Below are 25001 nucleotides of genomic sequence, written 5' to 3' on the forward strand. Positions count from 1 at the left end.
TGATGCCGCAGGTCTGCTTTTCTGAACACAGTAAGAGACGTACGTATATCAAATGACATGTGCACCATTTAGCTGCTCTCCCATTGCCCCTTTTCTCTGAGATTCGAAAGCCCATCGAGGTTTGGTTTGCTCTTTCTCCCTGGTGTGTGACTTTCTGTCTTGTGTTACTGATAACAGTTTTGTGTCTGGGTCTCTATGAATAAGGACCATGCCTCCTCCCTGCTCCCTTGTTTCCCTTAAGCAATAGGAGTAGGCGGCTGCTAATTACTGTAGAGTTTAATTGAGGGATGTGAACAAAGGCCTTGTTATCAGCACTCAGTGATATTAAGCTGTGGGCTGATTCTCCCTGACTCTTACAAACAGAAACAGTGTGTCTGGCTCATAAAGAAACCTTTAAACTAAAGTTGTGTTAACAAAGACCTCTTCCAGAGACCTCCCTGCTTGGGGGGAGCGGGAGTAAATCCAGGCTTTGTTTCCTCTGTCTTCAGGGGCCAACTGGAGGTGAGGGGAGATGAGCCGTGCCTGCCGTCCAACCGGTTTTCATGCACAACACCTGAGCCAGTGTGTTTTTCTTGGGGTGGTGGTGGTGGGGCTTTGGCTTACATCTATTGGGTGCTAGCACCTTACATTATCTTGTTTCCTCCTCACAGAAGCCTGAAGGTGAAGGCAGTTCTACCTCATTTTGCAGACAAAATACCCAGTCTCAGAGGTGTTGATTAACTGGCTTAGGTTGCCCAGTGAGGGATTGGTAGAGCCAGGATTCGACCAGAGGTCCATCTGTCCTTGAGCCTGGGTGTTTTGCCTTAACTAGCAATGATCCCAGAGCAGGGACTGGGCCATGGTCTGGGCAGGTAGGCACTGTTGGTGCCTTGTGGGTTTGGCACTGGGTAGTGAGTGCGGGGCAGGGGGAGCATTCACCAGTCAGGGGTTTATTCCTCATGTGCATGATGACGGCCCCTGAGGGACACAGAGAAGAGGCCAGGACGACACTGTTCTTCTGTGGTCTACCATCCAGTTGAAGTCTCTCTCTCTTATCTGGAGAGATACAGCAGGGGGTTGTGAGGGACAAATAGGGGTGCTGAAAATGAGAGCTGGAGTAAATGAGAAGGGGAGCAGCCAGAGGGACGGTGGTGGGCTGGGAGAGCAGGAGGGAGGGCTGTGAGCAGTGGGGTACAGATGGCGAGTCTGGGCTGAAGTGGGGGTTTCTCGGAGGTGAGCAGTGAATGGGAGCTTGGTTGGAAAGGGGAGAAGCCTGGTGGGTTGTTAGGCCCTGGACACTGAACCAAAGACTTTCACCTAATTCTGTGGGTGATGGGGAGTTACTGAAGGCTTTGAACAGAGAGTTGACATGAGGCGAATAGTTCTAGGGTGTTCCATCTGGCCGTAGTGTAAATTGTGGGGGAAGGAGAGGGGGAGGGGGAATTGCCTTCCCTTTCTGGAATGTTCACCCATCTGCAAGAATAGTGGTGGGAGGGGTGGGGATGCCCTGGCTCGGTGGACTGGTCATGCCAGGTCTTCTTTGACATGGTGTGTGCTGGTCCTGACAATAGAAAGAAACAGGGAGCTGTGCGGGCTCTGGAAGCGTGAGCACACGCTGTGTGCGTGCATTCAACAATTGTTTACCGAGTGTCTGCCGTAGCACTTAAGCTAGGCATATGGTAGTGAGCAAAACAGACATGACCCCCTCCTCGGGTCTGGCTCTGAAAGTAAATGTCATGTGAGAAAAAAGGCGTGACCAGAAAAACGTCTGAGCTGCTGTAAGAAAACAGTTTGCTCCCTAGCCTGGCTGTTCCACCCGGATGAAAACATTGCTTCTCACCTCGGAGATGAGAGCTCACGGAGGGAGTGCTGGACACGGCTTGCCTGGAGGGGCGGGGTTTTAGACACAGCCCCCTTCCCCGAGAGGTGAATTAACCATGGGGCCCCCCAGAGGTTAGGGGAATTCCTTCCAGCTGCATAGCACATTCCTGTAAGTCTCTGTGCTTTCTCAGCACTCCTGCCCCGCACCTGGCTCTTCTCTGAGCCAGTATTTCCAGGCTCGGCTCTGCTCTTGGGTGGGTGAGGGGGCTGGAGGAGAGAAAGGGAATAGGGCAGACATTAGAAATGGAACAAGGAAAACTTTTCCAGCAGAACAAGCCACTGGGGAGCAGCCTCCCTTCCTCTGTGGTCTGTGAGGCCCCAAATCAGAAATTCCAAGAGGCATCTGCTGGGCTCAGGTCTTCTCCAGTTGCCCAAGGTTCAGTAGCTCATTCCCAGGTGGTAGGGACCAAGATGTCCCTCCTTTCAGAAGGACAAATGCCCTGAGAAATTCCAGAGGCTCTCCTTTGAGCCTTGGGGCTCTGGCCAAACAGCCCCTGGTGTGACTGCAGCATCCAGCTCTTCCTAAGTGCCTCTCCCCGCTGCCCCCAGCCCAAGGGCTGGGCCGTCCAGGTCCGGGGGCCGGCAGTGATCGAGTCTCTGCGCTGGGGTGCTGGCCCAGCAGCAGCTGTGTGAAGCATCCGAATGGAGTGGGTGTTAGAATAGAGACCACCCAAAATACTTTGCTAGCCAGGCGTAGGACACAATTTTTGCTAGAAGCCTCAATAGTGGTTAAATTGGAGCTTTTCTCCAAGCACTTAAATGAATTACTCTTAAAAATTATTTAAAGGTATTCATGTTCATTGTTGTAAATTTATTCCATGCAGACAAGCAAGAAGAAGAAAATAAAAATCTCTTGTAATTCTATCACTTAGAGAGAGTCACTGTTAGCATTTTGTTGTTTATCTACACACGGTTATGTACGTGTGTGTGTTTTAGCGTAGATAGGATAATATAGTGTTATACTGTTTTGTGTTTTTTCATTTAATTATATATGAGAAAAAATGTCCATGTCATTAATTAAGATTCATCTCATCTGTTTTTATTGCTGCATAATATTTCCTTATATGGTTGTATCGTGATTTACCAATTTGAATCATCATGGCCTCTCATGAACCATGATTTTTCACTCCCTTTCCATCTTCCTTACCTCTGGGCATATTTTACTTTGTCAGTAATCCTCGGAAAGCGCGTGTGATGTTGTCAGCTCTTCAGGCTGGAAGTGATAGAAACCCACCTCAAACTAGTTTAAACAGAGAAGGCTGTACATCGACTCCAGTAATGGGAACTCCAGAGTGGCTCTGACCCGGCCTCGGTGCTGTTGGATGCCCGTGCCGACAGGGCATTTTGAGGGCTTCGCTCTCCTTTCAGTCGGGCTTGCCCCTTTCGTCAGGGAGAGAGATGCTCACTCCCCCAGGACCTGTATTCAATATGTCACTTCTTAGAGAAGATCCTGACTGGCTGGCTGTCTTTGGGTCAAGGGCCCACCCCTGGGGGTGGGGCATGGTCCCTGGCAGGTGCCACACGACAACAGGTGGAGGTGTGGCTTTCCCTAGTGAAGGGGTGTGTAAGCAATGCACGCCTACTATATTGTCACATGTAGAATTGGACCCTGGTGTCAGGTGGTGTCTGGACAGCTCATCATTTCTCTTTTTCCCAAAATATGTTCCTTATTAATATGTAACTATAGTACCGCAAGGGCTGCTGCTCAGCCTCTCTCTCCCCTCTTGTGCTACCTCTGCTGGGAGATTGTGGACCCAAATTTAGGTCGTTGAGCTTATCCCTGTTAGATTTCCCATGGCTGTACCGGGTTCAGAGAATCGGCCTGTGAGATCCTTTAGCCCTAATTCTGCCACCTGGCATGTGGGCCTATCTCCCTCCCAGCCCAGCGCCCCTGCCACCAGGCGAAGATGAGCTGATGAGGGAGAAGAGGGGAGAGACAGCTCCAGGCAGCACCTGCGTCAAAGGCATCAGAACCTTCGCCCGCCTCCCCTATCCCTGCAAACCTCTGCAGTTCTGTTTTTGTGGCCCATGAAGTCAGTCTTCTGGGCTCATGGTATGTCCAAGGTCACTAGGAAGGGCATAGGTAGTCTGCTTGTCTATTGAGGCCCCAAGTGGACTTAAGATGAAGGAGAAAGGATGCAGGTTAGATGTTAAGAACTTCTCGGCATGTGTGGGCAGGGGAGGTATACTAGAGAAAACAGTAGATTCCTTTCCAGAGGCTGTGAGGCACCAGCAGCTTCCAGAGAAGGCTGTGGGGATGTGGGGTGGTGAGCAGGGGACTGAAGTCCCTATGAGCCTCGTTGAGGTACCGGTCGGTGGTGCCAGCCCCTGCGTGCAAGTATTCTGGGTGGCTGGAGGGAGGAGGTGGCACTGGTGTGCTGGTGGCCTTTGACCTCCATGGCTCTATTGAAGGCTCCAAACTGTGGTGTTCAGCTGCAAAAACAGTTTTCTTCCTTTGCGAGCAAGAAACACAAAGCAGCCCTTCAGACTGGGCAGGTGGGCGTGTGGCCGTCCTGGCAGCATGTTGCACTGCTCTGAGGCAGCCCAGGGTGAACCGCCCCAGACGGCCTGGCAGACGTGGAGTTGGACAACAGTGTCTGGAGGACCCTGGGAGAACAGAGGGCAGCGGCGGAGCCTGGCCCTGGAAGGCTCAAGTCCATGGACGATGGCAGGAGGAGGCCAGATCTAGGCACTGGCTTGCCTGTGAGTTGGGTGGGAACAAGACTGAAGAGTGGCCTTTTCCATGGAGCCCAGCGGGTCCGATGGAGCTTCATGGGCTACGTGTGTGTCTTTGTGTCCGGATCTGAGACTGGGAGCAGTTTCCCTTGCAGCTGCCTGGGAAGAGAGTGGGGTGGGTCTCTCTGCTGATGAGGGTGGGGGTATCTGAGGCTTCCTCACCTCCACGTGAGTTTGCCGAAACATGCAATACGTGGACAGCCTGTCCCTTTTGACATCTAGATGACTTCCTGTGGGTAGAGGCCAGTAGCTCTCTGTTCTCTCTACCTTTACAAGATTGCAGTTGGACTTTCAGTTTTGGCTCGGGCTGAATGGGGTTCTGTCTGCTTGTTCCCTCCCCTGTCCTTCCTTGTCTGCATCACTTCTTTCTCCTTCCCCACAGGCCCTGAGCTTCCATGCCACCCAAGAGCACGAGTTTGGTTAGACAGGGAACGACTTGTCCATATTTAGATGAGCCCCTCTTTCTGGGCAGTGGTCCAAAGAAGAGTCTGGAGTCCAAAGCTGCAGGTGGCTGCTGAGCAGAGGACTGAGGCAGCAAGCTGGCGTGGCCGTGTGTTTAATGGGGGTGCCCAAGTCACTCTGGCACTGGAGGGCACAAAACAAATGCTTGTCTGGGTCTTCTCTGGGCTGCTGGCCTGTCCCGCCCAAGGATCCTAGTTTGCAGAGCATTTCTTGTTGGGGAAGGGGAACTAGTGGAGGGTAGTGAGTGGTAGCTGGTGGGCTGCTCTCTCCTGGAGTCAGGGTTCAGTGGCATCCTGGACTCCCTGACAGGAGGGGGCTTGTGTCCATGCTGTGGCTTGTAAGGGGTGGGCCTCAGGAATAGAGGGCCCTGTGAAATTAAGCAGAGCTGTTTTCTCCCTTCCCTGTCCCTGGCCTGGTAGGCTCACTCATGTGTTGAGTCTTTCCTGAATGCTTGTCCTTGATCAGCACTGCCCAGACCTCAGATACAGGCCAAGGTCAATTTGAATCATCCAGATGTTTGCTTATCTCTGCTAGAGCAGAATGGAGGCCAGTTTGGGAAGACCCTTGGGGACTGGAGGGGACTGGGGAGGGCTAGTTGAGGTTTGCCCTAACAAAACAGTCTCCGGGCTGTTCTGGGGGCTGCCAGAGAAATTATATTTTAATGGGAATGCTCTTTTCTAAACTTTAACTAGCAAAGAAGCCACAGAAGTATACACCAGTTAATAATGTACCTGGTGAGTTGCTGAGCTGAAGCTTAACAGCCAGTTTAAAAAACAAGGTAGGGAATTTTGAAAATAGGACGTTGAGAGCATGCGTGTCCTGAAATGATTTCGATGTTTCTGTTGGAATAAGCGGTTTTGTGCTGACCGGGAGTGCTTCAATGGCCCTGCTATCTGGCCTTTCCAGGAGGCCCAGATGCTGGGCTCCCTGTCCCTGAAAAGTAATTTACTAAACAGCCCATTTGTAGAGGAAGCACTCTGGGAAGCTGCACTGCTGGGGCTGCTCCTCCTGCGGTGGGATGGCCCAGTGAAGGGGGCCGAGGCAGAAGGGGGAGCCCAGGATCCTGATGCTGGCAGATGCTGTCGGCATACATCAGCAATAAAATCCTGGCCCCCTGGGTGCGGTGACCGAGGATTAAGGCAGGGTGTGGAGTTTCCGCCTCAGTATCTGAGATGACAAAGTCCTTCGGCAGAGTTTGCTTTGGAAGGGAGGAGAGGTTAAAAGAAAAAAAATCTCTGAATGGAAAATTTAGGGAAACTAAAACAAAGGCTCCTCTTGGATTCCCAGTGGTGTGTGTTACTGCAGGAGGTGGGGGCCTTTTGTTAGAGGCCCTGGATCCCAGTCAGGCCCTCTCTAGCTCAAGCTCCCAATTTCACTTTCACACTCTGGCTGGTGACTCTGGCGTCCCTTGTGTCTTACTCTCTTACTCGAGCTCTGGTGCCCTGGTGGGCTGGGAAACCCGGAAACCAGCCCAGAGAGTGGACCCTGCCTGGCTTGTACCCACATCTCTCAAGGTGCCTGGCACTGGTGGTGGCTCCGTGGATCAGTGGGTGGGTGTGGAACATGTGGGGTGGTCATGCCCAGTTGTGCGAGAGGTGTATACACACTCACAGTGCCTCTGTCCTCCCCCAGCTCCATTGCAATGCTCCTGCTCTGGCCTCTTGTGCGTCCTCACTCCTCCATTTCCACCCGAAGTCCCCGCCAGGCTGACGGTGCACTAGCACTTTAAGCCGTCTGCCTCACTTACTCCCACAGCCACCCTCTGCTAACAGTAGGTGCTGCTGTTGTACTGTTGCCATTTTACAGATGAGAAAGTCACGGTCAGTGGAGATGAACTAATTTGCCACAGAAGTTAATGGTGATGCCTCTGCTCCCTCACAGGTATCTCTTGATTGAAACGCTGAGTTCTTAACTTTTAGGCTTTGACCAGAAGTAGAGTGGGTGCTTCCCGGAGAAAAAATGCTGCCATTCTCCCCTCTCCCTGCTCCACCATCTAGACACATCTGTCCCTCACTTCCGCCAGGAGCAGGAGCACCCAAAGTGCGGGTTGGCAATGGAGAAGCGTCGGGCTGGAGGGGCGGTGGTTCTGCGAGTTTATTTCTCCCCGTTGTCAGTGCCATCGCTGCTGGTGCAATACAGGAAAGCCAGGAGGGGAAAGTGGCAATGCAGGGAGACTGGTCTTCAAACTTTTCTGATGATGTACAGCCTATTAATAAATTAGCAGGTGCCCCAATATATGTATTCTCATCTGTCAATATACAGAAGCTGCTCTGCTAGTGTACCTATAAGACACACATTTAAAAGGATGATATAAAAATAAACATGAATACATGTTCTAGTCTTTTCTTCCTGCACCTCAGTGGCAACCTTGAGCGCCTCACAGCTGAGTGCGCCCCTGTTACTAGAATGCTCTTCTGTCACAGCCCGCATCTTCTGGCAGAGGGCACATCGGGCCGGACTCTCCATTTTTAGGTGCTCTCGTTTTCAGAAGCGGGAAGGCTCTGTCCTTCCGGCCCTCACGTTTTTCCTCTTAGAGTTTTACTGGATTGACTGGAACCAGGGGGGAAGCTTTCCTAGCTGCCGCTCTGGCTGCAGTCCTTGGCTGTTATTCCTGAGCCCCGGGGTCAGTCCCCACCGCTTGCAGGCACCCTTAGGCCAGGAGGGTAAGGCCTTTTCCTGGGGCTCGGGTACAGCCCAAGGATTGGTGGGAATGTGGAGAAATGGGAACTCTAGAGCATTACTGGTGGGAATAGAAAGTGGCACAGCCACTGTGAAGAACAGTTTGGTGGGTCCTTAAACATCTAAACAGAATTATGATTCTACTTCTAGGTCAAAGGCATTAAAAGCAGGGGCTTGAACAGATCCTTGTCTACCAATGTTCATTGCAGCATTATTCAAGGGTAGCACTGAGGTGTCCATCAACAGGTGAATGGCTAAACCAAACGTGGCCTGTACATACAGTGGAATATTGTTTGTCTGTGAAATAGAATGAAATTCTGATACATGCTACAACATAGGGAACCTCAGAGACACTATGCTAAGTGAAATACACTAGATAAGAAAGGACAAATATTACATGATTTCCTTTGTTTCAGGTACCTAGAACAGTCAAATACATAGAAACGGAAAGATCAAAGGTTACCAGAATCTGGGAGGTGGGGAAATGAGGAGTTATTGCTAACTAATGGTTAGAGTGTTTCTGTTCATGGTAATGAAAAAGTTTTAGAAAGGGATGGTGGCGATGGTTGTGCAACATTGTGAATATAATACAATAAGGGGAAAAAACTTCCTTTTTAAAAAGGGAGGAAGCCAGGGGAGGAGGAGGCTGGGGGCTAGGGTGGAGGGAGGTCAATTCTTTTGTCTGAATGTGGTCAACTGCCGATCAGATGCCAGGCCGTCCCTGTGGACACCTGTGCCCGGCATCAGGGCTGTTAGAATGGGACACCTGTGGCCACACCCGGTCATTCTGACTGGCTGTACAAATAGCTCTCCAGGCCTCCCCAGGGGAACGGTCATCAAGATTTAGGCCATGAAGCAGGGCCATTTGTCCCCCTTCTTGTCCCCTCTCCCCAGTCAGCTGATGACAGCTCTGGTACTGCAGCCCAGCACCCTGTGATCGAGGACACACCTCTCTGGGTGCTCCACTGCCAGAGCTCTCCGATTTTCAGAAGCAGGTGATGGTTTTCCTCTGAGGGCTGGAATCATGAAGTAGGGCAGACAGGTTTCTTTGGAATTATTTTTAGGGCTTCGAATCCAGAGGTGGATGAGAGAAACTGTATTTAACTCCTACCCCACCACCAAAAAGAAAAAAAAATGTCCTAAATTAAGCAATGTACACAGAACCTGAAGATACCTCAACCAAATTGGAACACCTACCTCTAAAAATAAAAGATGATGAAATCTGGAAAATACCAAATATGGCTGCTTGGTCAGGTGTTTCTTCTCTGCTTTTCCGTTTTGTCACTGCCTGCCCCAGCGGGGGAGCTGCACAGGCAGGGGTGGTGTTGCCCCCCCTCCCCCGCTGAGGACTGTGCACCAGGGCTTGGCTTTCGTGGCGCACGCTCCCTGGGGTGGGGAGCGGAGAGCACCTGTGCTACAGGAGCCAAGAGGGGTTAGAGTGGCTGCCTTTGTTCCTCATTGCCCCCTTTCCCAAAGTGTCTGTTCCGCCCTTGATTTTCCTGTGTAGCGGTGCCTTTAACTTAGAAACCCCTTCGTGCCACCTACTTTCCAAGGCTCCAGTGACCAAACCCTACATCTCAGGCACTTGTGATTTTTCTTGTTGCTCCTGGGCTCTGGGCAGACCAGGATGCAAGAATGATTCTCAGAAACACAGGTTCAAGGGAGGCTGCCCAAGGGCCACATCGAGGTGCCTACTCCCGAGGGCGAAACCAGAGTTTGCAGGAGATGGGACTTACGGCTGTTTCAGGGAGTGCGTGTTGCTGGAGTGCGTGTTGCCTGGAGACGCTAACTGCGGTGAAAGGCACTGGGCCTGTCTCCAAGGGTTTTTGTGCAGGCAGCCTCACATCCACAGTGTGAGGCAGGTATTGCGATTGTGTCAGTGTAGAGTGAGAAAACTTATGTACCTTGCGCAGGGCCTGGGATTTGAGTCCAGGAAGTCTGTCTTCAGGGCCTGTGCATCTAGCTACCATGGAAGTCAGTCACTTTTGCCAAAGCCACAGGACTGTCTCCTGACCTGAGGCACAGTATTGGGACTCAGGGCTCTGATGCTCCTTCCACTGCCTCCTGAATTGGGAAAAAGGACAGAATAAAAGTTGTCCTCATGTCCCCCCACTTATTTCCCTTTTGGGTCAGGGTGGTGTCAGCCTGACCTTGGCAGGCTCCTGTCTTCTATCTGGTGCTGTTTGGTCATATTTATCAGGCACCTACTGTGTGCAGACCCTTCAGTAGGCGCTTCCCTCTATGATCTCACAACAGCCAAGGAGTTAGATTTTACTGCTCCCAATTTACAGGCGAGAAAACGGAGGCTCAGAGAGGTGAACGGCTTGCCCGAGTTAAATAGCTAGTGAACGGCGGCACCTCAGTTTGATCTCAGAACCGTCTGACTCAGAAATCCATGGCCTTTCCACCCTCTTCCAGGGGGTGTGGTGGGGCAGCCTTGACCTTCTTTACTCCTGGCTCTACTAAAATCCTATCTCTGGCTTTGATGATGCCATGGTGGGGGCGGGGGGGCAAGGTTGAAACAACACGTGCCCTTCCAGGAAAGATGCTGGGGATGGCGATGGGTGAGGCGGGTCCTCACTGCCTCCCCCAGGTGGCCTGCAGTTCTGCCCTGGGGACAGTGACAGCTAGGATGCTCCCTTCGGGCGTGGCCAGGGGCGGGTGCAGGGCTGTGGGCTCTTTTCTGGGCCACTTCTCCGGTTGCCTGTAGCCCGTAACTGTAAACTCTCCGCAGCTCTTGGCCGAGGGACACCGAGGGAGGGTCAGTGCCTTTGAGGGGCCAGGACAGGTGTGAGAATCAGGTGCTCTTCCCGCTCTGAGACTTGTCCTCGGAAGAGCTGTGTGGAGCCTGGCCTTGGGATCACCTCACGGAGCCAGGTGACTCATCACAGCCCTTCCCGGCTGTGCAGCCGAGATTCTGTCATCTCTTTCAGGAACCTCGGTCATCCTAGTGAGTGGCAGAGTCGTCAGCTTGGGGCGGGGGTGGCTTGGAACCTCATTGAGGAAATGTTGCTGAATGACCTGATTTTTCGAAAACTTGAGGGCTTGGTGTTTGGGGCTTGGAAGAAGCTGTAGCCAGAAAGTGAGGAGGAATATGTTTCCGAGAATCGGGCTCTTCGGCCAGAGACCGCCCGCCCCCCACCCCAAAGAGGCACAACCATTAGTGAGATTCTGGAGGGGTACAGCAGGTCTACTGGCTTGGGTCTGTTCATGAGGACAGACTGGAGATGTGGGGGTGGGGAGGGGACTGGGGTGATGAGAGGAAGCCAGAATGTGAGGACAAGTTTGGGCCCAAGATGTTGGTGGGTAACTGCAGTGAGAGCACCCTGGGCCAGCCTCCTGTGTGGCTCAGTGCCCCTAGCTGTACGTTGGGGGCGAAATTCCCTCTTGGCAATGTTCTTGCCTGAGGCATTGGGAGGCCCGGGCCATGGGGTGTAGCTGTTACACAGTCATTGTTGTTGTTATTTATTATTTAAGCACCTCTCTTGTGGCTGAGCAGGGTCCTGGGGTGGAGTATCACCTTAGGCTGTGGGTTCCCTTTCTCTACTGGACCCTGAGTTAGCACCTACTGCACCAGACACTTTGTGGGTTAGTTATGGAGGCCGGGGGGGCCTTCCTGGAATCGCCAGGGAAGCTCTTTCCCTCTCATATGGGCTCCAGCAGCGCTTGTTTTTGCTGGACTGGTGTGCATGTCCCCCTGTTCCCAGCCTTTCCTGTCCTGCCCCCTCACTAGGGACTGGCCTGATCCTTACTCTCACGGTGCCTGGCACCCAGGCTTCGTGAAACATTTGAGTAAATGCCGGGGGAGTTCGTAATCTGGGACTTCTCGTCTCATTCCAGTTTCCTGGCCCAGCTCAGGCCCTGCGTGCCCATGCCTCCTGCTCTGGGTGCCAGGCACCTGGGTCTGTGCTGGCTTCCCCAGGGCCGTGAGGGCTGTGCATTTGGGACAAAGGGGTCCGGGAAGGAAGGGACCTGGGGCTGAAAGGAGGCATGGCCTCCTTCCTGGGGCTGAAAAGTGGATGAAGGAGTCCATTCACAGTCAAGGCTATGGCTGCTGGGCCATGGGACAGTGCGAGGGGTGTTCGCACAGGCCCGGCCCCGGTGGGAGAGAAGAGGGCTGGGTCGAGGAGCACACAGGCGTCGGGGCCAGTACTCATCCCTGGGCTATCAGTGGGTCCCTTGGGGAGAGTAGATTTCAGCTCTGAAAACCCACGGGTGTCACCTGGGCTCCTTCCCCTGGGTTTGGCCTGGGGTGAGCCAGGTATGGGGGGCGTAGGCCTCCACGGCCTCGGGGGGTACCCTGAGGCCCCTCCACTCAGGAGCCACGTTTATAGGAGAGCTGCAGCCAGGAACCACACACTGATAAAGAAGTGTTTTCATTCTGGGGGCGTTAATTAACACAGATTAGATTTCAACTGAGTGGGCCTTTTGTTGCAGGGGCCTTTCTAATCAAGGTAGTCTCAATGCTACGGAGGTTTCACTGAGCCAATTCAGGTTCATTACTTTGTTTTGTTACCACCCTGGGTATTCAGCCCTGATGTTATTACTTATGGCCCCACTGGGTCCAGTTTTTCAAACTTGATTTAACTACTGGCCTGCACCACCCTCGGGGCGCTGAGCCTGGGGAAAGATAACCCAAGCATGCAGGCACGTTTCTTGGCTACGTGAATTTATTAAACATTTACAAGTGTGTTTTCTCAGTTTCCTGAGCTAATCTGGCACAAACAAGATGGGCTTAGAATGGTCTTTCCAGTTGTCATGTGTATTAATAACACCATCGTTTCCCACTGTAGGGAGAGAGACCGGTGGCTGGCCACCAGGTATAAAGACGGGGAGCTTCCTGGCTCAGGTCCACACCCCAACCCTGACACTTCCGTTCTTGCAGTGGGCACTGTTTGTGCTCCTGAGTGAGATAACTTTCATGCTGCTTTGTCTTCTCAGTATTTTTTTCTGTAGTCGCGTCTGCTCTGTAATTAAGGAATTAGCAAAGAAGAAAATAAGTCGCCCATAGCCCTACCCCCCCTCCCCGGATGAGGATACTTGAGATCTTAGCATACTTTCTTTTAGATTTTGGGGGGCATTTAAAAAATATTATTGAGGGTTTACACACTCTCTCTGTAAGTCTGTACACTTGGTGCTTGTGGAGTAGTTCTTTTTCTTATTACAGAAATAATGCATATTTGATTGGAAAAATTTGGAAAATACAGAGGAAAGCACAGAGAGGAAAAGTAAAAATTGCACTGATTGTTCCTCCACTTAGAGGAGACCAGTCTTCGTGGCTGTGTGTCTGTGAACGCCGCCTGTCTTTCTGACCTCAAGCGAGTAGCCTTCGCTCTCACCACAGACGGGGAGCATGCATTTCCAGGCATCTGTTGTTTCCCCTTTTCACTTAAAAGTATCCCATAAATGCGTACCATGACATGAAATTTTCCCTTGAGACGTTATTTTAAAAGTAATTTATTTACGTAAAACTTATGTCATATAAAATTAACCATTTCCCAGTGAACCATTCAGTGGCATCTTGTACGTTCACAGTCTGTGCAATCAGCGCCTCTGTCTGGATTCCACCTGTGAGTGAGATCTTACGGTACTTGTTTTTCTCCGACTGGCTTATTTCACTGAGCATAGTGTTCTCCAGGTCCATCAATGTTGTCGCAAAAGGTAAGATTTTTTTTTTTATGGCTGCGTAGTATTCCATTGTGTAACTGTACCACAGCTTTTTTTTATCTACTCATCTACTGATGGGCACTTGGGCTGCTTCCAGGTCTTGGCTATTGTAAATAATGCTGCGGTGAACACAGGGGTGCTTATATTCTTTTGAATTAGTGTTTCAGGTGTCTTCATATATTCCCAGGAGTAGAATTGCTGGGTCATAAGGCAGTTCCATTTTTAATTTTTTGAGGAGACTCCATACTGCTTTCCACAGTGGCTGTTCCAATCTGCATTCCCACCAACAGTGCAAAGGGGTTCCCCTTTCTCCACATCCTCGCCAGCACTTGTTGTTTGTTGATTTATTGATGGTAGGCATTCTGACAGGTGTGAAGTGATAGTTCAGTATGGTTTTAATTTGTACTTCTCTGATGATTAGTGACACTGGGCATCTTTTCATATGTGTATTGGCCGTCTGATTAAGGACACATATTTTTGAATATCCCCATTAATTTAGTTTGAAAGTAGTTGTGAAGTAAACACTTTTTAAAATTTCCTTGAATGAGCCTTGGCTGGTGTGGCTCAGTGGACTGAGCACGGGCATGCAAACCAAAGGGTCACTGGTTCGATTCCCAGTCAGGACACTTGCCTGGGTTGCAGGACAGGTCCCCTGGGGCGCACGAGAGGCAACCACACACTGATGTTTTTCTTCCTCCGTATTTCCCTCCCTTCCCTTCTCTAAAAATAAATAAATAAAATATTTAGAATTTCCTTGAATGAAACATTCTTGCCTCTGAACTTTGGCCTCCTTGTTTTTTTTGAAGTCTTATCTCTTCCCACGAAAGCAGTTCCTTAGCTAGGGTGACTAATGCATCATTAAACCATACAGGTGATAATGCCTCACTTTATTGGAAGTTAGCATTTAAGAAGGTAGCACTTCAACCTGCCACTTCCGTTGGGATTATCTGGGCTATTTTTGCTGAATCTTTCTATTCTCCAAGGGCAGCATAACTTTGATAGAAACTGGTTGGGCTGCTTTAGATTGAGTTAAAAGGACTGGCTGGTACTGTGGAACTTGTACCTGCTGGAGACCTCAGGGAAAGTGATTTGCTGCTTCCTGTCTCTCATCCAGGTGCAGGAAGTGGCAGAGTAAAACTGGTTGTGAGATGCTCTGAGTAGACAGATTGTGGTTTAGGGCACAACCAGGAACAGGCTTCCTGGGGAGGGTTCCTACAAAATCCAAGACTGGCAGGATTTCCTTGTCACAGACCTGGATTGGGGGTTGTTACAATATGAACTTCCTTTGACCCTTACTGTAGCATTGGGCATGGGATCATTGAAGGCTCATCAGCTGGTTCTGTGTGTGTGTGGGGGGTGGATTGTCACAGAGCCAGCTGGTGGGAGGAACACTGAAGTGAGACCTAATCTTTGCTGTGTGGCTTTGGGCAAGGTTGTCTATATTTTAGGTGGCTGTTGACTTGCCCTGAGGGTTAGTGCCCCACTTCAGACCTGCACTTGCCAGGCCTTCATTGATAACTCTTCCCTCCAATCCTAGTTCAGTGTGTGGGACAGTGAGTGTTCAGCAGGTGTGTGTGGGCCCACACGTGCACACATACATAGATCCCTCCGAGCTGCTCCATTCTGACAATAGAATATGCCTGTTTGCGTGGTCCCAATGGAAAGTACCCAAAAAGAACATATTTCTTACAAACTAGATCACTGGGTAGGATCCTCCCCCACCCTGCTTTCTAAGTGGCTGTGTGCGGTCTTTAAAATCTCCCCTTTTCCACATGAGTGGGTCTCTAACCATGCCCCAGTCATTTCAGATCCCTATCATGGACTCACTAAGCCTGCCTTCATTGTTGATAACTGGGGTTGTTCCTGAAAATTCCATTCTTCCAATCCATTCTAGAGCTTTTTGGAGGTAGTCTTTACTGTACTTTATGGAAATTATGGACTTTATCTAGATCAGTAATTTTCTTTAAGCTTCATTGATCCTGAACTTAAGTGTATATACCATCTCCTCTATTAGTCTGTAAGCAACTTACTCAATTAATTTAGACACTAGCTGAACTTCTGTGTGCTAGACACTGTACTAGATGCTAGGGGAAACAAAAATGAGTAAATCATGCCCCCTCAAGATGCCCCAGTCCAGTGGGGACAATTAAATACATAAACAACTGTATAATGGGTAGAATGGTATAGAATGCATAGGAACACAGGTGGGGGCAGGTAATCCATTCCATGGGATGGGCTCAATAGGAGGCAATATTTGAACTGGGTCTTAAAGGAAGTTACCATATGGATGGGTAGTGGGAGAGTATGCTGGGAAAAATATTTCATTTCATTTCATTTCATTTCTTTCATTTATTCACTTGGCAAATCTCTCCCTCAGCCTGCCGTAGTCTAGGCCCCGTGGTTTGTTAGGCATTTAGATTTTCTTCTTTATATTATCTAGGCTGCTTAGCATAGTGCTTTGTTTACAATAGTAGTTTAGGAAATACGTGAGTAAATTTTAAAAAATCCACCTGATAAGTTGGGGAAGTAGAAGTCACTCTGACATTTGTAAAAACTGACTTTCCAGTGAAACAGTGTATATATGCTGTGTATAAACTACAGCATCCTATATTATTAGTTTTTATTTTGTGCTCCAGTAGTGCTGGATAAGGGAACATTTATGGTGATGTTTTTGTTTTACTTGATGAATTTTTTGGTTACTGTTTAAGAAAATACATAGGGCCAGAAGCCCTACAAAACCTCTTGTGTCGTTCCCTTGTCTTCATCTTAAATTTGTTTCTTACCTAGGGAAGCCCTGAATTTCCTCTCTGACTCCTTGATTCAGTTTAGCTCCCTGTGGATCTGAGGGCTCAGTTCCTGAACTTTATTTAAGTTTCTGTTTGGTGAGTCAACTTTCTAATCACGATAAAGGCCAAATTATTCTTTTATAAACCAGATACAATTTGCCACATTCCCATCTTACCAGTTTTTTGAGGGGGAAGGAAAGGAGAAACATAAATACCCTCCAAATGTGCTTTGTATTTTCCTTCAGAGTAAATAATAGATTTTTCATTTATTTGAATAACAAAAGTAAAATAAAATACAATACAATAAACACAAACTGGAGAAACATTGTCCAATCAACCAGGTTAATTTACCTTTAGTAGGTACCTTAAGTTGTACCTTTAAATCCACTACTATTTATTCAAACATTAAGAGTTAATCAGGCCCTGGCTGGTGTAGCTCAGTGGATTGAATATGGACCTCCCAACCAAAGGGTTGCTGGTTCAATTCCCAGTCAGGGCACATGCCTGGGTTGCAGGCCAGGTCCCCAGCAGGGAGTGCTCAAGATACAACCACACATTGATATTTCTCTCCTCCTCTTTCTCCTTCCCTTCCTGTCTCTCTAAAATAATAAATAAATAAATAAAATGTTACCCCCCCAAAAAAAAGAGTTAATCAGATTCTCATCATAGGGGTGCCAGAATGAGAAGAGAAAGAGCAAGAATTGGGAATCTATTTGAAAAAATAATGTAAGAAAACTTCCCTAATTTGGTGAAGGAAATAGACATGCAAGTCCAGGAAGCACAGAGCATCCCAAAGAAGATGGATGCAAAGAGGCCCACTCTAAGACACACCATAATTTAAATGCCAAAGGTTAAAGATAAAGAGAGAATCTGAAAAGCAGCAAGAGAAAAGAAGTCAGTTACCTACAGGGGAGTTCCCATAAGACTGTCAGCTGATTTCTCAAAAGAAACTTTTCAGACTAGAAGGGACTGGCAAGAAACATTCAAAGTCATGAAAAGTGGCGACCTACAGCCCAGATTACTCTATCCAAAAAAGCTATCATTTAGAATCAAAGGGCAGATAAAGTGCTTCCCAGATAAGGAAAAACTTGAGTTCATCACCACCAAACCATTATTATATGGAATGTTAAAGGGATTTATTTAAGAAAAAGATGAAGATCAAAACTATGAACAATAAAATGGTAATAAATACATGTCTATCAACAATTGAATCTAAAAAACAAACTAAGCAAAGAAGAAGAACAGAGACAGGGGCATTTTGTTGATTGTCAGATGGGAGGCGTTGTGGGGAATTTACTGAACCAGAATCTCGAATGTCTGCATTTTTAGCAAACTACCCCCCCTCCGCCCCGCCTCCAACCAAGGTGATCGTATTCACACTGAAAATGAGAATTCCTGGTGTAATTATGGGACAATGAACCAGCCTTATAAATGTGTTTCAGCTGCTGAGCATCAAGTGTCTTCTAGATGAGGCCTGGGAGGTGAGCAGGATCCCTGTCTACCCCTTTCCTCCTGCAGGGAAGATGGGGGTTGGGGAGGGAAGGCATGGCTTCTGTGCAGTGGCGAATGGGAAGAAAGCACACAGGAGGGGGGCTTTCCCTGAATGGGTGGACAGATAAGGCTTGCTAAGGAGAGATGCGGAGAGGGTAAAGAGAGGGGGAGCTGGGTGGGCTTTCTGAGGGGAGCCAACGTGGGCGAGGTGTGGAGGTAAGAAATCCAGACTGAGGGGACGGCAAGGGCTCTGGCTTGGCTGGATGGAAGTGCATGAGGTGAAGCAGGAGAAAGGGTCAGGTGACAAGGGCTTGAATGCCATGCTTCCGGCCCTACAGATGAGGCCGAGGAGGCCAGAGGGTGGGCATCTGGGTGGGCCTGTCACCTGCTGGGTCTGCTGTTTTCTCTGTATTGAGGATGTCCCTTGGGGGCAGGGGAGTTGGGGAAGGGCTTCGTGGGGAAGGCTGGCAGAATCCTGGAGCTGATGATTAAGTCCCGAAACACTTCCATCCATATTTGATGTGAGAAAGGATCTTTTCATTTCAAGTTCCTGTGCTTTTATTCCCCCCTCTAATCTTCTCCAGCTTCTGTGAACTTGCTGGAGAGGCTGGTGTGAGTGTGTGTACCTCCTTCATCCTGCCTCACAGCTCCCCCAGGCGCTCGCATGCACGTGTGTGTGTGTATGTGTATACATGTTTGTGCAGACACTGCCTTACCTGTCCTCCTTCCTTTCTCATTGCTGTGGCTGTTGTCACCTTCCTGGTGTGAGGGAAATGGAGGGTGAGGCAGCGCAGGGCATGCTGAAACATTCGGATGTGGTTTTGCAGCCCGCTTGTTGAGAAAAGAGCCTATTCAGGGGTCACCACAGGGGCTCACAAATGCTACAGCTCCCCAGGTGCTGTGGGGCCCAGGCGTCCGCATTCTTTACAAGCTCCCCTGGGAGCTGGCTGGTGCTGAGGTGGCAGCGTGGAGCCATCAGCCCACATAACCCAATCACTCTGCCCTTTCACTCAGGGATTAGGGGCCTCTGAATTCCTCAGCTGGGGTGGAGGGTTTTAAACTTGAGAATGACTCCTTCTTCCTCTACTTTGATCACTTGGGAGGAAAATAATTTACAGAGCAGAGCAGAGGCTGAGGGAATGTTCCCCTAGGTCGTGTGTGTGTGTGTGTGTGTGTGTGTGTGTGTGTGGCCAGAGCCGAGCCTCACAGAATGCTCATTAAGACCCACAGCAAGTTGGGGCCTGTCAGTAATGAGTACCCTTTGCTGTTTTCTACAGAAATTTCACTTCAACACCTGATTTGCCTTCAAATACCCTGATTTGCTATTCTAATTAGGCCCTGGAGTCGGGCTTTGTGGGCAGATTTGTGGCACCCTCTGTGCGTCCCCCGTTCTGTGAACCTCTTGGGAGACACTTGAAGTGAAATTCTTTGAACACATCAAAAAAGTCAACACTAGCAAACAAAAATTCCAGTGATTCCCAAACCCTAACAAGAGTCAGAATCCAATTTCAAAGTCCCCCCCCACCAAACTTTAAGGTTGATGTTACCCTGCCTGTGATATGAAGTAAGGAAGGAGACTTTCACATTTTAAGTGGGGGTGGGTCTAGAGTTGGGGGCCCTGGCAGCTGGGGGTACCCAGCCCTCTTTAGTGCTGGTTACCCAGTGACCAGGCTGTTTGGGGGAAGGCACTGGGAGAAAACCCAGAGGCCTCAGCGTCAGCCTCAGCCTCAGCCTCAGCCTCAGGCTGACCGGATGAGGTGCCAGCTCTCCTGGCAGACCTTGCCCACTTTTCAGCCTCCAGCAGGACAGCAGGACAAGGGCTAGGGCAGCTGGGGTGCCCTGATGGGAAACGTGTGGGTGGTGCCACAGGCGGTTTCTGCTGCCCCCGTGAGGAGGACTCGGGAAAGTCAGGACCTTCCCCCTGGTGGAGCCAGCCAGCTACCCCTAAACGAGGCCCGAGATACCCCCGTGGAGGGAGTCCAGCTGGTTCCTGTCCGTGGCTCAGTCATGAACGGACTTGGATTGTGAAGAAGAGAATATTTTTTCCCTTAAAAACAAAACCAAAACCACCAGTACTTAAATGAGACAGCAAAGCATGATGTCTTTCAAAGCCAGACAGTGAAACTAGGAGACTTTGTAGGACTTCTGTTTCTGATCAGGCCCATGGTCCAGCCTTTTCCTAGGCCCAGATCGCTGTTTCTTTGGAAACTGGCCTTTAATGTGGACTTTGCTGTGTTCAGGTGCTGTGCCTTCTTCCCTTCAGATCTGCTGTCTAGGGCCTCCTACACATTTGCCCCCACCCCTGCCCCCATGTCACTTTGCAGCCCCTCACACTTGAGAGTCCCAGGTACTCCTGGACCAAAGTTTTTATCCTGCCCCCGCTTAGAAAATCTTACGGAGCTTCTGTGTATCTAGCTGATAAACTCCACAGGTCTAGATCTCCCTTCCCTCCCGTCAGGTTTGTATCTATACCAAGCACTGTAGGGCCTTGTGAACTTCGTGGGTACAGAGATACATATGACAGAGAGAAGTACAATCCTTATGCAACTCTCAGGCCCTTGGGGTAGGCAGACAACAGTCAAGAACAGAGCAAGTTACGTGGGCTGATGGACGACAGAGGAAGAGCACCCGTGTGAAGATGGGCTGGATCTGTTCATGGTCCCCCAGTGTCTGTAAGGTCAGAACACACTAGGTCCTGGAAAGAAACCTAGCGATTTTCAGTGTTAGGAGGAATAATGACACGATTGCCTTATACAGACCTTGAAGTTAAGCTCGATGAAAAGTACTAACTCTTCTGAGCCCCAGCTTCCTCCTCTGTTAACTGGGTGAGGCACAGTGATAGCACTGAACTCATAGGGTCGTGGTAAAGGATTAAAGAAGGTGATGTGAATTTGTGGAACACAGTAACTGTTCGATAAATATTGGCTGTTGCGGTTATCATCAAAGCCAGAGAAGGAATTTTCTCCAAGATTCTTGGATGAAAGCCACTGAAAATGCAAAGAAAACCATCTTCAACAATTTGCTCAGTGTGAATTCAGCCAATTAAAAACCTTTCTATTGTGCCATGCCTCGGTGAAAGGAATAACTCCAGCAGTTCGATTTAGTGAAGGAAATAGATGGAGAGTAATACCTTGTGTTGTCGAGTGTGGGTTTTTGTGCAGTGGATTTTTTTTTTTTTTAAAGGAGAGACGTTTTAAAGCTTGCAAGGTGGTGTGGTGTGGTCATTCCCAAAGAGAGGCAAAAGGCGTATGCTGGGGTCCTGCCTTTCTCTCCCTCCCCAGACTGCTCCAGTATACCTGAGCAAGGCCTGGGGGTCTGTGACTAAATAAATGCTTCTAGGCAGTTCAGCTTTGTGGCTCAGCTAGGGAACCCAGGTCAGAACTCGGAGCTCTGATGCCAGTCCCTGGGCTTAGTTTCTCCTGGTGCTGCCGCTGTCCACCTGGGTGACCTCCTGGGCACGTGGCTCTTGGGAGTGCCAGGGTTATTGGGTATTTGAGGAGGTGATGGGTGTGAGCACTTCTGTGTGGGCTCAATTGATGTAAGGGATTATCATGTCTATCTTTTTCATTATAATAATCCTTTCTACCCGTCCTTCCCGTAATGATGTAATCAGAGTTACTACCTGCAGACATTTATCTCTTAAGCCTGTGGTTGATTCTGACAGGATATAATGTCTTAAAATAAGGAGCAAGAGCCTGTGCTTTGGCCTGACAGAGAACTCTTTGCTGTTAAAAAGCCTCTGATGCCAAGGTCTGGTCTGTCTGCACCCTGACAGGGATGAGATGGAGGGAGGGACTGTGCCAGACTGTGCCGGTGATGATTGGGGCTGGAACGCGTGAGGTCCATGCTGTCCTAAAGGGTGGTCACTAGCCACACGTGGCTTTTGAGCACTTGAAATCCAGTTAGTCTGGGTTTAGATGTGCTGTGAATTTGAAATACGTAACAGATATAGAATAATACTGGAAAAGGCAATGTAGGCCCTGGCTGGGTAGCTCAGTTGGTTAGAGCGTCGTCCCATACGCCAATGTTGCAGGTTCCATCCCCGGTCAGGGCACATAAAAGAGGCAACCAGTGAATGCATAAATAGGTGGAACAACAAATCAATGTTTCTCTCTCTCTGTCCTTCTCCAATCGATAAATTAAAAAAGAATGTAAAATGTATCAATTTTGATTGATATTGATTACATATTGAAAATGATAATATTTGGGATATATTGAGTTAAAGTATTTTCTTAAAATTAATTCCACTGGTTTCTTTTTACACTTTTTAATGTGGCTTCTGGAAAGTTTAAATTGCACAGGTAGCTCACCTTATATTTCATCAGACAGTGCTTTAGGTTTACAGAGTTTACTTGTTTGCAAATTCAAAGGGTAGGTTTTACATCTAGAACAGTTATTCTGTATCATTGAACTCAACCTTGGATGTTTGCAGTGCTGTTTGTTATCACGGTGCTTTTTTTAAAGTGGGGATTTCATGAAATTCATTCTCAAGGGCATCTGTGGCTTCTCTACTGTTTGAAAAGGGAGTCTTCTAGCATTTCTAGGAGGGGCAAGAAAAAAGCCTAAGTGGTGAAATTATTTTGCTTAGATTGGATTTTTACTGCAGTGCTGCAAAGCCCAGACACCAGTTTACAGTGGACACTGCGATTCATTTTTTAACTGTAGGCTGGGGGTGAAACTGCTATGAAATAGCAATGAGAGCTCTGCTCTCTTATCACTTTTGGCTTCTCCTTAGCCCTCTGTCTTCTCTCTCTCCCCTGATGTTGTGTTATGATTACAGCATGTGAGGCCCAGCCAGGCACTCACATGGCCAAGCTGAGAAAAGCAGATTTAGCTCCTAAGCAATGGCCAAGAGGGAGTGGGCACCGGTCACTGAATTTCTCCCTAAATGGCAGCGTTCCTGGGAGTTGCGAGCAGTTTCTTCATCTGGAAAGTGGCAGTGCTCAAACTCTCACGTCTGCCTCGTGGTGGGATGAGGAGACATAAAAAGGAGAAGTAAACAGGCAGGATAGACATCAGGGTACAGAAATAGTCGACAGTAAAAGCCCAGCTGAAGATCAAGGTTCCCTGCCATTAACTCTTTCGGTGGCAAACAGTCTCTCTTCTCTGGACCTCAGATCTTTCTCTTGTAATTAAGGGAACAGAATGTTTCTATGTAGTTGAAGAGACACAGAGTCTGACCCCAGTTTGAATTCCAGTTCTGCTACCTGCTAGCTGTGTGACCTTGGGAAACCTATTTGACCTCTCTGAGCCCGGTTTTCTATCTGTAAAACGGGAATAATAGAACCTGTTGTGAGGCTGATCATGCTAAGACCTGTAAGATCCTTAGAACAGTACCCCGGATGTCACGAACACTTTGTGAAAGGTTGGTTATATTTAGTCAGTGATGTCTGTTCTGTGGCTTCGGTGTGTCAGGTGCTGTTTTAAGCACTGGGCACAGCAGTGAACAGAGACAAAGCTCCCTTTGAGAGAGAGATAATTTTTAGTAGAGAAATTCAAGATGTGTTTGTTAATTATAATTATCGGAGTATGTGTACTGCCTGAGGGGTCTTCCCACAGCGCCGCTTCATTTTATTTATTGGGTTTTGACAATAAGATTCTATTTTTTAAAAAGGGTTCTGCTAAACAAAACAAAGCAAATATGAAACCTTGGGTTTTATTCCTAGCACATCTGTCTCTTCACTCAGTGACCTTGGGGAAATAGTATTAACTCTCTGGGGCTTCATTTTCTCAGGTAAAGAAGTTGATAAATAATGTCTTGTTCAAATGAGAGTGTGACTATTAAACGTTATATTAAATGGGATAATGTCTGTAAAGCTCTTAGCATATGCTTGACTCGTAGTAAGTGTTCGGTAAATGTTAGCTGTCATTGCTTCTAGTTCTAGAGATTCCCGAAGTCAGTGTTCTAAGTCACGAGTTCCCCAGACTAGTGGAAGGGGAAATTGGATCAAATTCTCCTCTGGTGCCCCTCTCCATGGGCTAGATTGTTCATGAGTGCCTTGGAAACCACCTTCTTTTTAAGAGAAGAACAATAGAGAGCCAGACTTTCACTAGAGCTGCCCAAAGATGGAGTCGTTTTTCTTGACAGGTAGTGAGTCCCTCATCAGTGAAGGTATCCAAGCTGGAAAACAAGTCTGCAGAGATGTTGTGAGGGGAAGGGCCTGGGTTCGTGGCTTTGAAGATTGCTTCCAGCTCTAAGATTACGGAGCCTCTGTTTGCTCATCCGCATTTGATGGAACTGGGTAAGGAAACCCTCAGGAATGGCACCCTGTCACCCCAACACCTTGGGGCGCCCATTTCTAAAGGGCGGCTGATGACCTCAGAGGCTTGCTGTCCCACCCAGCCAGGCGGGGCACTCACTCTGACATTGCCTCTAATACTTTCCTTCTCCCGAGTATGGTCATTTCCTGTAGGCAGGCGCCAGGGCTGAGTCGGAGAGAGGCATGACACTCCTCCGCCACATCGCTGACCCAGAGTCAGGGCAGCTGGGTGCTGGTGCCACACACACTCTTAGGTCCCCTTCTTGGCTAGCAGAGGAGTGTGCCTGTGTCTGGCCCCCTTGGCCAGCCCTGGGGAAGCCACAACCAGCTTTTAATTTTGGTCTCAATCACTCCTCCAGCTTCATTTGCCACCCTGGACTTGCCTACAGGGCGTGAAAAGGCAAGGGCACTGTGTTTGTTAGACCCATTTGCTCTTTTTTTAAAAAATGATAATTATCTTAAAAAAAAACAAAACTTGGTATGTCAGGCAGTTTAATTGCCTTCAAAGAACGAGGTCCTGAGCACGTACTGGCATGGAGCACCTGCTAGCCACCAGAGGGCAGAGAGAGGAGCCGTGAGAGCTTCTTTCCCCCTTGCCAGAAGTAGCCTGGTTCTTTCATTCCCTCAAAGTGCCTCCTATGTGCTGGGCACTGGGCCAGGGCCTGGATGTACAGAGCTGAGAAGAAGACACAAGTGGTCCTTCTCCTCTTGGAAGGTTTAGCCCAGCAGGGAAGATGCACGTGGAGTGAGTAATTTTAAGATGCTGATGGATTGCGAAGGGGGAGACAGACCCACACAGACAGACCCATTCCGTGGTCCTTCCTTGTCCTCCTTGCTCAGCCCCCAGTGGCCTTGGCTTTGATTTGGCAAACCCGGCACCACTGTTGAATATCCTGGGTTTCTGGCTCACTTCCTGTTGAGATGCCTGGGTCTCATCAGATCCCGGATGTTAGGGAGATGCATCTGGTCTTTGTCACCTCATGCCGGTCAATTAATCTCTGCCAGCAGCTCAGGAAAATCCCCAGCTCTTTCACCCCATGTGCTTCTCCTGGACCAGGGC

At 49.0% G+C, this 25001-nt stretch overlaps 1 protein-coding gene across 13 annotated transcripts in view; it reads left to right on the plus strand.

Annotated features, from left to right (window-relative positions):
- The window catches only part of PLEKHA7 (pleckstrin homology domain containing A7), a 202681-nt gene that overhangs the window by 34463 nt on the left and 143217 nt on the right, over window positions 1-25001 (plus strand). Inside the window, exon 1 of one of the 13 annotated variants that reach the window (XM_053925436.2) lies at window positions 23807-23923. The exons of the other annotated variants lie outside the window; for them this stretch is intronic. The gene's annotated coding sequence lies outside the window, so the exon portion shown is untranslated. Of the gene's footprint in view, window positions 1-23806; window positions 23924-25001 lie in introns of those variants that run through there. 13 annotated transcript variants of the gene reach the window in all.

Source organism: Desmodus rotundus, chromosome 5, assembly GCF_022682495.2.
Source record: "Desmodus rotundus isolate HL8 chromosome 5, HLdesRot8A.1, whole genome shotgun sequence".
NCBI classification, from domain to species: Eukaryota; Metazoa; Chordata; class Mammalia; order Chiroptera; family Phyllostomidae; genus Desmodus; species Desmodus rotundus.